Source organism: Hyaena hyaena, unplaced genomic scaffold (genome assembly GCF_003009895.1).
Source record: "Hyaena hyaena isolate Hyena2069 unplaced genomic scaffold, ASM300989v1 scaffold_76, whole genome shotgun sequence".
NCBI classification, from domain to species: Eukaryota; Metazoa; Chordata; class Mammalia; order Carnivora; family Hyaenidae; genus Hyaena; species Hyaena hyaena.
In genome coordinates, this window is record NW_024080709.1 from 4,028,128 (window position 1) to 4,040,786 (window position 12,659).

Here is a 12,659-nt window from a genome sequence, read left to right on the forward strand (position 1 = left end):
ACTGGGAGCTGAGTGAAACATTCACGTGCACGTCTTTGTGGAGAATAGGCCTTCTTTTCTCTTGGGTAAATGCCTAGAAACGGGACTGCCGGGTCAGAGGGGAGGTGTGTGCTTAACTCTGTAAGAGACAGCCGGGAGGTTTCCCCCCCAGCCCTGCGGGGGAGAAATGTTTTAAGGCTCCAGGGGCCCTGGCATGACTTCTCGAGGGGGCCCCACTCCACATCACAGGAAGCCTCCAAAACGACCTTGATCCACATTAAACATCTTTTTTTTTTTTTTTCCTGAAGGCTTTCCTAATTCTGCTTTTTGAAATTATTCGGTCCCAAGTGGCTCATGTGGTATGTGGGTCTGTTGGAGTTTTCAGCACTCAGGTTTGGTCCCCTGACAAACTCCAACACCCCTCCCCCCCCCCAACTCCTTTTCATTTAGAGTCAGGCTTTTTTGAACAATAGATTTAGCACTTTATCACTGGCTTTGGGAACTTCTGTTCAGCCCTCAAAACCCCACCCAAAAGTCCACACTTCCATGAAGCTTACAGGCAACTGCAGCCTATCCCCTGCCCCACCAAGTCCAGAGCCTGATGTGTGACCCTGATATCACACGCCCTTGGGGGAGAGCTCTATGACAAATAAAGCTGGAGGCGGGGATATGATGAAGATTGGGAGGAGGAAGAACAGTGGAGAGGGAGGCCAGGGAGGACTTCTCCAAAGAGCCAAAGACCTAAATGACAAGAAGCAGCCAGCCAGGCAGAGCTGGAGAGACAGAGGGAACGTCCAGTGCAAAGGCCCTGAGGCTGGAATGCCTTGTGTTGACAGATTAGCCAGGTGGCCCTCAGGATCCAGGGTTCATGCAGCGTGCAGGGTGAAGGAGGTGAAGTTGGGTGCTTGCAAGGGACAGAGTGTGAGCTCCTCGTTTCAACGCCATGTCTCCTCTGAATCTCTGGGGAATATATTTGCAAAATCAAGTCTGTGTATTTCTTAACAAATTTTCTGGAAAAGACAAAACTACGGAGATAGTGAAGAGACCAGTGGTTTCCAGGGTTGGGGGAGAAGAGGGAAAGACAAGCAGAGCACAGGGATTTTCTAAGACATTGACACAGGGCTGTATGGCACTACAATGGTGGACACATGTCATTATATATGCGTCCAAACCCATGGAATCCACAGCACCAAGAGTGAACCTTAATGTAAACCACGGACCTCAGCTAATAATAATGTATCAATACTGGTTCATTAATTTTTTGAAACATTTTTAAGTGTTTATTTTTGAGAGAGAGAGAGAGAGAGAGAGAGAGAGAGCATGTGTGCGCACAAGCAGGGGAGGGACAGAGAGAGAGGGAGACACAGAATCCAAAGCAGGCTCCAGTCTCTGAGCTGTCAGCTTAGAGCCCGGTGCGGGGGTCAAACCCACAAGCTGTGAGATCACGACCTGAGTCGAAATCAGTCGGACACAACAAACTGAGCCACCCGGGCTCCCCTTCGTTAATCAATTCTAACAAATGTACCACACCAGTGCCAGATGTTAATAATAGGGGAAACTGAGGCAGGGTGGGGCTGGGGGAATGGGGGCCTTTCTGTACTGAAGAGGAGCAAACTGTCACCCTAAAATGTGTCTCTTTGGCATGTGAATTATCTTAGGCTGATTGATTTTAAGAAGCAGAAGGCTCAGAAGAACCTTTGAGTGTCCCTAACTGTCTAAAAGAATTTAGACAGAAGACCTGCTGCAGGAAGAAAGCTGTCCTCACAGACAATCACAATATAGTCTGAACGAGGTGCCAGAGACAGGGAGGTAGCCAGCACAGTCCGTTGGTTAAAATTCCTCTCCGTGTCCCATTGCTTGAGTGGCCCAGCAAACACTTGCTTACAAAACATTTATTCTTTTTCACCTTTCTGTGAATTGTCTTCCTTCCCTTTGAAGTCCCGGGCCCCTACACCTTCTCCTCAGCTCTGGATGCCACAGGCGCATCTACTGTCTGACTGCCCGGGAGCCCCCTATTCTCGTGGAGCCCCTGTACATATGTCACTAAATTTGCTTTTCTCCTGTTGATCTGTGTCATGTCAATTTAATTCTTAGACCAGCCACAAGAACCTTGAAGTAAAGTGGAAAATTTTTTTTCCCCAACAGCTGGCACTGGGGCAGGATACACATTTAACTAGCTGGACACTGCTGGTCCCAGAACTGTGGCAGTTGAAAGATCTGGGCAGAAGGTGAGAATTCTCACCACGTAGGTCTCCTGGACCTGGGTCTGCAGGGTCTGATGGAAGCCAAAGTGCTGAGAGTCCTTTTCTTAAATCTTTTTTTTTTTTTTTTAATGTTTATTTGTTTCTGAGAGATAGAGAGAGACAGAGCTTGAGCGGGGGAGATGCAGAGAGAGAGGGAGACACAGAATCGGAGGCTCCAGGCTCTAAGCTGTCAGCACAGAGCCCGACGCAGGGCTCGAACCCATGAACCGTGAGATAATGACCTGAGCCAACGTCGGTCCCTTAACCGACTGAGCCACCCAGGCGTCCCTGAGAGTCCTTTTCTTGATCTAAATTCAGAGCAGCAGAAGAAAACATCTGTGGAACTAGTTTCTAGGGTAGACTGCCTTTGGTCAAAAGTCGTCATGAACACTCTTGGGTTTTATCGATCCCTTTCTTCCCCGGCCACTGTTTTTCTTTGTCCCTGTCGATTGTATAGTCCATCAGGAAGAAAGACCATGGGGTAGAACACAGGCATAAGCCCTATAAGCCTGCTGTTCGTCCAGCCTCACAGCTTGGAGAGTTCACCGTTCCAACCAGATCAGGGTCTGTTTAGACCAACTTTCTAGGGGCTAATAGCATCTTGTCCCTTGTCTTCCAAGGGACATCTTGGAAGCCAAGCTACAAAACTGGTGGGCAGGGCTCAAGCACTTAAGTGCTGTTAGAGTTCTTCCCACTTAACTCCAAGACTCCCGTGTTAGGATAAGATATCATGGAACGGGTTAGGACGAAAGTAAGTCAGCTGCCAACCTCAAGAAAACTTCCGTGCAAATGAGGTTCTCTGTAAAACAAACCAAAAAACCAACACCACACAGTCCCACACCCAGACACACACCCTCTTCAGTATTAGTTTGGCTATGAGACCCAAAGCTTAATCTAAAGATCATCCATTCCTTGTTACCAATCCTAAAACCTGCCCTATTTACCTCAAAAGGCTTGTTAATTACTGGCGTTAGAAAACCAAAGGCTTTCTGTTAGAAATGGCTAGCGTTCTTTGTCACTTGAAGATAGAAATGTCAACACCCTAGGAGGTGCCCTTGAAGATAGAAATGCCCACACTCACCTAAGATGAAAAAGCCTTTGAGAGGCCTTTTTAATGTACCAGCCGTGAGGAGGGGTCTGTTGTCAGACTCCAGACCACAGCCTCCTTAATATTTACTTTCAGGGACAAATACAAATCTTAAAGGTCTTCTCCACACATGGTAAAAGGCCTCGGCCATATGAGTGAGGCAACTTGATATATTCCAACTGTTGCATACGAACTAGTGAGTCTTCTATTACTTTACACGAGCTACCAGATCTCTGTCTACATGTAGGTCTATGTAGGTACAGTATAGACACGCTATTTTTTTATCTTCAGATGCTATTGCTAAAACTAGGTTGTAAGGAAGCTCTATTTAACTGGCTGGAAATCGAGTGCTTATAAATGAAGTATTTCTAAATCCTGGACGTATAACAGAAACTAACCCAACTGGTTTTCGCACGCACGTAACTTAGGATACTTTTTGGCAAATACAAGCTGGTTTAAGTTTGGTTTAATGAATACAGATGTGCCTCAGAGTTATCAACATTGAATAAAATGTAGACATATGCAACATTTTATTTTGCCTGGGTTTGCTGATCAAATAAGTTCATGTCATGATTGTTACAAAATCTGACAGCGAGACATAATGATGGTGGTTGATTCTGTCTAATGTCTTATGAAGTTTTCGTGGGTAATCTAAACAGAATCATTGGGAGCAGAAGATTTAGGCAGATGTAAGCAAGATAAGCGTTTTTAGGTGGACTTTTTAAACAAAAGTTAGGCTTTATGGTAGGTTTCCTTAAAAGTGGCTTCCAAAATCTTTTGGCAACCTCAAGTTTTAAAGTTTTGCTAGGTTGAATTATATGATCAGTTAAATTTAGTATTAAGTATCTAGATCATTTCCAAATAAGATTTTTTTTTCTTAAAAAATTTTTAATGTTTATTTCTTTTTGAGATAGAGACAGAGCATGAGCAGGGGAGGGGCAGAGAAAGAGGGAGACACAGAATCCGAAGCAGGCTCCAGGCTCTGAGCTGACTGTCCGCACAGAGCCCAATGCAGGGCTCGAACCTACGAACCCCGAGATTGTGACCTGAGCCGAAGTCGGACACTTAACCGACTAAGCCACTCAGGTGCTCCTCCAAATAAGAATTTTTAAATGGCACATTTTTCTCCCCTTTTTCTGTCTATAAAAATTTTATACAATTCCTCAGAGCTCTCTCCTGTTTGGTAGATAGGATGCTACTTGATTCGTGAATCTTGCCAATTAGATCTTCAAGATTTACTCAGCTGAATTCTGGTTTCTTTTTTTTTAATGATTACAGAAAAACTAAATATATCTGGGTCTTTTGGTAAAACACACCCATGTCATGTTGAAACACTGTACTCTGAAGAAGCATAGGTTTCTAGAAATTATGAAATGCATTCATGAATTTGCCAATCTAAAGAACCCTGGAGTAACAGTTCACAAATGCTTACTACTTCATTTTCACTAGACATTAAAGTTTCTACGAGTTAAGAATTCTAATGTACGTGATTGAAATTACTACGTATACTAAGAGATGAATCTCTGTATACAAGGTTTTGGGTAAGAAAAGGGATGAAGTAAGGAGATTTTTTGCTAAGGAAAAAGAAAGTACATCTGGGGCGCCTGCTTGGCTCCATCGGTAGAGCACGCGGCTCTTGATCTCGGAGTTGTGGGTTCGAGTCCTGTGTTGGGCACAGAGGTTACTTAAAAACAAAATCTTTAAAAAAAAAAGTAAATGTGTTCTAAAGTAAAACTGTTTATGAGAAAAGGGAAATGGCAAAAAGGAAGTTGTGGAAGGTTTATGGAAAAGGAATCTTTAAGGAAAAAAATTTATGTATGCCTTTGGGTCCTGGGGGAAAAAATCTACGTATAACTAAGATTGGAATACATGCAATTAAGTAAATGGTTTTCGTGTCAAAATTAAGTGGGTACATGATTAAAATGTGGTTTTCTTGGACCAGTTAGTGACCTTCTCTTGATAATAAGAGATTATGAAGGGGTTTTTCTTTGCCCTTAAAATAATCTGCCTAGAAAATAAAAATTCTGTGTTTTATCCAAACAAGGTCCTATGCGACATGTTGTCTTGAACAGATCTTTGATGGCTTAGGGAAATGGAATCATCTCATCACTGAAAGGGCTAAGATTTTCGCAGGAAATGACTAGCTTACTTGACCATGTTTTAAAACTTTCTTGATAGTTTGGACAAACTTCCTCCAAATCAAATCCTAAATGAAGTCTTTTTTTTTTTAAGTTGATTATTTTGAGAGAGCGAGAGTGTAAGTGGGGGAAGGGCAGAGAGAGAGGGAGACAGAGAGGATCCCAAGCAGGCTCTGCGCCACTACTGCGAATCCGACACAGGGCTTGAACTCATAAACCATCAGATTTTGACCTGAGCCGACATCAAGAGTCAGAGGCTTAACCAACTGAGCCACCCAGGCGCCCCCTAACTGAAGTCTTTTTGACCTCAAAATAACTTTGGGATTTTTCAGAGTGTCCCTGAAAAACCGCAAAAGATTTGTTGCCTCTCCTTATAAAAGATAGATAAATTAATTAAGCTTACTTGATAATATTAAATCAGGTGGGAAATGCATCAAATAAGTGATGAGAAATTTTATATTGTATGGGAGCATATTTTTAATATAAATGTTCTAGAAACTGTATAAAATTCCTAAGAATTCTGATATGCCTCACTATACAGCTATCACTCATAATTCTAATTATTATCTCAAAACACTGTATCTCACAGAAATAACCCAAGTTCCTTGTCGATTGCATTGTAATGAGCTCTAACCAGACCTTCACCAAACCCTTTTTAAGTCTTTCAATGTTTACAGACAGTTCTTTTACTCAGATGCTTTTACAAAAATGTTCCTGCAGAGAGGCTGCACCTTAAAGGAGATGCATGAGAAAGACCCTAAAATACAGGTTTCTGGTAACTTTAAGATCATAAAACTGAGTGTGGTAAACATTCCCAGAATGAATGGGGAAAAGTGGATTCCAAGCACAAGAATTACGTGGGACTTGAGTAAACAGAGAAGGAGAATTTGTATGACTTTTTGTTTGAAATACTGCTGATTCTCTAATCTTTTGTTTTCCGGATGTAAAGAGATCTTTCCTCTTGAGTTTACTGGATCAATGACACTTTTGTAAGTAGAGCTGAAACATTTCTCTCTCTCTCTCTCCCGACTCGGTCTTTCCAGAATTTGGAAACTCTCCATGACTATTGTCGTATTTTCATGGCCATATGTTTATTTGCATAAGTTGGATAAGAATCTGTTTCCCTTCTAACAGGACACCACTGGAAACATTGGTTCGATCACCGAGGCTTTGACTGGAATGTCATATTTGAGAGAGACGTGTAGACTCAGCCATGAACAGCTTTAAGGAAGTAAGGTTGACTTTATGGACCCAATCAAGAGCCTTGGAAATCATTAGCCCGGGACCTTGATTACAGGGCTCCCAGCAGCCTTGGGTCGTGAGCAAAGAATGTCACTTCAGGCGCAGGGAGCTCAGGACATTTTGGAGACCTCAAGAATGGAGGAATTAACCCAGATCTATAGGTACTGCAGGCAATGTATGATGGCCAGTATTTTGTCTTGGCTTCTGGCCCAAGAGGCTTTTAAAAGTTCATTCTGAGATTCCCTATGAAACGTTCCCGCAAAGCGGATTTAAAAGATCCCAGGGGCACCTGGATGGTTCCGTCAGTTAAACGTCCAACTCTTGGTTTTGGCTCAGGTCACGATACTGCAGTTCCCGGGTGTGAGCCCCGAGTCTGGTTCTGCACTGGCAGTGCAGAGCCTGCTTGGGATTCTCTCTCTCTTCCCCTCTATCTGCCCCTCCCCTGATTGCGTGCACTCTGTTTCAAAATAAATAAATAAACTCAAAAAAAAAAAAAAAGCAAATAAAAGATCCCACATGATCAATTGCTTTCTTGCTGCACTTACGCAAATAGCCAAACCTTGTTTACTGAAATGACTTATTTTGCAAACGGATATTAGTCTGAGTTTGGCTGCATTTGGTAGAAACGAGGGTGACTGTACAGAGTGAAAAATACCATATGTTTCAGTGGCGTACCTTTGTGGATATGAGATTCTAATACGGTTCGTTGTAAACTGGACTAGATCCTGAATGCTTCTAGTTTCTTTCAAGAGGCTGGCTACAACTCTCCAAACTAACGTTTTCCATGTCTCTCCTGCCCTTCTGAGCTGGAGTCACAGGGAGTTAAACTGCCCCTTTTCCTAAAGCCCCACAAACTGAATATGAATGACTTGATAAGAACTTGAAAGAAATCCCCACAACAGCTCATGTATGTATAATCATGGTACCTCATGGGGTGTGGCCACTCGGGAAGATATTCAGCTAGATTCGAACTGCAGACCAGAAAACTCTAGCAGATTGCCCCTGTCTGCTTCACGACATCTAAGGGCGTTTCTAGCCGGGCAACTACAAATCTCAGCTAGCCGCCCTGTGAGCACAGAAACTAGGCTTCTCATTTGTTCTAATCATCAACTGTTGTTTTTCTTTCTTTCTTTTTTTTTTCCATAGAAATGCCTCTTTTTTTATTTATCTTTTTGAGAGTGAGAGAGAGCAAACATGAGTGAGGGAGAGGCAGAGAGAGGGAGAGAAGAGAACCCAAGCGGGCTCCTTGCTGTCAGTGTGCACAGCGTGACATGGGGCTTGATCTTAAGAACCGTGAGATCATGACCTGAGCCAAAACCAAGGGCTGGATGTTCAATCGCGCCAGCCACCCAGGCAGCCCCAAAACGCCTCTTGTTTCACATCTGTTCACTCGAGCCCCAGACCTGGTATGGGCACACTGCCTCCTGAAATGAGTGTGAACTGACCAAATGTCAGGACTGACTGGTTCATTGAGACAGTCCTTGGGGACTGTCTGTTTTTAAGAAACAGAAGGCTCAGGACGAAACTCTGACCATCCCCCTAACTGTCTAAAAGAATTCAGACAAAGGACCTGCTGTGAGAAGGGAGCCGTCCTGCAGACAATCACAATCTAGTATGAACGAGGGCGCTGCATGCCGTATAAGTCCTAACTGCCTGGGGACCTCCTATTCTTACGGGGCCCCTGCAGGTATGTAATTAAATTTGATTTCCTCCTGTTGATCTGTCTCACGTCAAGTTAAATAGCCAAAAGAACCCTGAAGGGTGGTAGAGACAAAGATGATTTTTGTTACCTAAATAAATAAGGACACCCTTATTGAAAAGATTTCATGACGCTAAGCAGAGGGTGGAGTGCGCTGTGATGGCGCCCTTTCACCAGCCCCCTGCTCTTTCCAAAAAATAGATACATGTCCAATCGGATCTTCTGCCCCAAAGAAGACGGGAGACAGCTAACAGGCCCATGAAAGATGTCCAGCACCACCACTCATCAGGAAAATGCAAATCAGAACCACAGTGATACCACCCCGCACCAGTAGGATGGCCAGTGTCAGACAGACAAGAGACAACAGATGTTGGCGAGGCTGTAGAGAAGAGGGATGCCCGTGCGCAGTTGGCGGGAATGCAGACTGGTGCAGCCGCTGTGGAAAACAGAACGGCGGTTCCTCGAAAAATTAAAACCAGAGCTACCCTCAGATCCCGCCATTCCACTTCTGGGGATTTACTGGAGGAAAACGAAACCATGAGCTTGAAAAGATATCCCCACCGCCATGTTTACTGTAGCGTTATTTACAGTAGCCAAGAAAGGGAAACAAAGTGTTAATAAATGGATAAAGAAGATGTAATGTAGCTACACCACAGAATACAATGCAGCTATGAAACGGAATGAAATCTTGCCAGTTGTGACGTGGTTGGGTCCTGAGGACATAATGCTAAGTGACATAAGTCAGAGACAGACAAATACCCTATGATCGCACGTATATGGGAGGTCTAGAAAAAATAAAAAGACAAGCTCAGATTGGTGGCGGGGGGGAACAGTTGAAGGGGTCAAAGGGCACAGACTTCCAGGTCTAAAATAAAATAAATGCTCACACAAAGACTTTGTACGAGAATGGAAAAAGTAGGTTTATTTGTAATGGACTGAATGTCTGCACGCCCCACCCCAATTAACCTAACTCCCAAAGCAATGGTGGTAGGAGGTGGGGGCCTTGGGCAGGTGACTGGGTCATAAGGGGGCAACCCCCCTGAATGGGATTAGTGCCCTTGTAGGAGGAGATCCTGTGGGCGCCTGGGGCTCAGTCGGTCGAGCGTCCAACTTCGGCTCAGGTCATGATCTCGTGGTTCACAAGTTCGAGCCCCGTGTCGGGCTCTGTGCTGACAGCTCGGAGACTGCGGTCTGCTTCCGATTCTGTCTCTCCCTCTCTCTCTGTTCACCCCCCACTCGCACTCTGTCTCCCTCTTTCTCTCTCTTAAAAATAAATAAACCTTAAAAAATAATAATAAACTTTAAAAATTACAAAAATAAATAAAATGCCAATGGTGGGGAAAACTGGGTGAGAGGGACCTTCCAACTTCTCCCAACAGAAAAAGTTGATTAAAGAAAATAAAGAAATAACCTCAGAGCTAAATGGGATCATGGCACATAACTGCTTGGATAATATGGAAGCGAACAGTATATGGATAATACTGTTTCCCATTTTGTTCTGATCACGGAAATGACTCAACATTCAGCAATGCCCTTAGGTTCATCAATTCCAAACAAAACAGAAAAAGAAACAAAACAGAGGGGCGCCTGGGTGGCTCAGTCGGTTAAGCGTCCGACTTCGGCTCAGGTCATGATCTCACGGTTCGTCGGTTCGAGCCCCGTGTTGGGCTCTGTGCTGACAGCTCAGAGCCTGGAGCCTGTTTCAGATTCTGTGCCTCCCTCTCTCTCTGATCCTCCCCTGCTCATGCTGTCTCTCTATCTCTCTCTCAAAAATAAATAAAATATTAAAAAAAAAAGAAACAATAAAATAGAAAGTGAAGCTCACCATAATTCCACTCCCCACTGCTAAGTCAATGTATTCTATTCTGGACTGTTCCCTATCCCTATGGGAACATTTATTTTATAATTTTTCGACGGGCATGAGATGACGCCCTACATTCCAGTAATCTGGTCCTTGTCGATACCCTCTGGACTTCCCTCTGCGTCAAGCTCACGCTACTGTGCTCTTCTGAATGGCTGTGAGCTCTTCTGCAACACAGATGTAGCAACTCAATGGCTGTTTCCTCAAGACGGACTTCAAGCTATTGCCAAGTTTCTCCCTGCAATCCACACCCGCAGGAGCACGTGTGAGCATTTCGCCCGGACAGATCCGGGCTGCAGGATTGTAAGTGAAAGGGCATGTTGCTAATGAGTCCCCTTCCTGTCAAACTGCCCGGATTGTCCCCAGAATTGCCTGGCTCCACCCTCCCCTGAGGCAGCTGTGGGAGTGATACCCCCCATGCCTGCCTTCACCTCCCTGGTGACTCTGCCCTTGATCAAGGCAGCCGTGGGTGGCCATTGTGACATCACAGATGCGGGGGTGGGGGGGAGAGGATGGCACCTGAGGGGACCATCCTGGATGTCCCTCGGGCACAGATTCGGTGTATGTTTGAGATGGCAGGAGCCCACCCCACAGAACCGAGGCGGCGGGTAGGGAGAGGGTGTGCGACATTTCACAAATCGTATAACACCATGCATGTGTCACGTTCGGAAAATGACAGTAAAAGAATTTTATCGTATAAGCATCCATCTGTCATTCATTTCAACAAACATCTGGGTTTCTTTTGTGTGCCGGGGTACTCCTAGGAGGGCTGTCGCGGTGGACAAAATTCAGGTCCTCATCTCCCGGAACTTATGTTCTACTCGGTAACCACGTAGCGGCAAGCTAGTAGAACCAAGCTAGTGGCAAGTGTGACGTTCTTCCTAAGAGCCAACAGCTCGAACAAACCCCAACATTTCAGATGCGGGGGAGCCCCGACGGCCCACCTCCCTTCGCCGGCCTTACCACCTACCTCTATGCTGATCTGATTCGTGCAGGGTCCCCTCCGCTGACCAGAAGGCTTCCTTTCGGTTCTAAGCTTTCCTGTCCTGCTGCCAGGTCTTCAAACCAGCGGACCCTCCAGTTAAGTCTCTGCTCACGTGTCCCCTCCTCAGGGTGGCCCTTCTCAAACCGTGTTGTGTGAGCTGCCCGCCAGCCACCCTGCCCGCCGCCGGCCCTCACGTCCCTCCAGCTCTGTGGCGGGAAGCCCAAGAATCGTGCTCCCTTCCACAGCAGGACATGCTCCCCTTCCCAGGGACTTGATCTCGGGGCCTGCCTTGCGTCCCCCAGGCCACATGGCCAGCTCCCCCATGGCAGAGGGACAGAGTGGAGGGGGTAACTCGCGGGCCAAGGCAGTTAGAAATGGAGGAGCCTTCTCTCCTCTCTCCCCCTGCATGCAGGGGCTGGACACGGAGGTCCAGGATGCCCTCACTGCGGGCGTCCGAGAAGCCCTGTCCGTTCAGCCCTGAACGGCTGCGGGGAGCAGAGCCACCTGTCCCCTCCTCACATGATGCCCATACTGCACAGATAGCACGGCTAGATCGTGATCACTCAGCTCTCAGCTCAAACGTCACCTCCTCAAAAGGCCTTTTCCAGAGGCCCCCTGGGTGGCTCAGTCAGTTAAGCGTCCAACTTCAACTCAGGTCATGATCTCACGGTTCGTGGGTTCAAGCCTCACGTCGGGCTCTGTGCTGACAGCTTGAAGCCTGCTTGGGATTCTGTGTCTCCCTCTTCCTCTGCCCCTGCCCACCCCACCCCCCCAGTCTCTCAAAAATAAATAAATGCTAAAATTTTTTTTAATTGAATCTATACAGGAGTCAATTAATGAAAAGGTACTAACTTCCCACGTGTTAGGTGTAGCACTCTTAGTTATCCAGTGGACTTTAGCTTCTAATTCATGGTTTCCCACCTTACTGTGGGTTGGGGAGTAGGGTTCTGGAAGTTTCTGGCTGCATTCCCTCTGGAGCAAAATGCATTAACTATCCACTGGCCCCTTTCTCCTTGGAAAGAACCCAGCTTTATCCCAAAGGGCCAGGTGCTCTTAAAGTAAGGCAAATGATCTAAAGGGAAGTTGCTGGGTGGGGTGTCTGGGAAAGCTCTTTATAGGGTAAGAACTTCTTTTTCCTCTTCTTCCCTCCTGCTCGGACAGTGGATATGGCTGAATTTCCAGCAGGGCTGAGGCTAGCCCTGAGTGTGCTTTTGTTCGAATTAGAAAAAGACTTCTACTGTGAGCAGTCAATTAGAAAACAGCTCCTGTGGGCAGAAGCCCGCCTGTGCATGCTGGGCCTGGCTTGGCAAGCAGAGCACAGGCTGGATTTCAGTCCCCATTCAACCCCTTGGAGAGCTTTGAGCAGTACACAAAATGCACAACCGTCCATGGCAGCCCTGGTTTTGGACTAGGGGGCAACCTTGG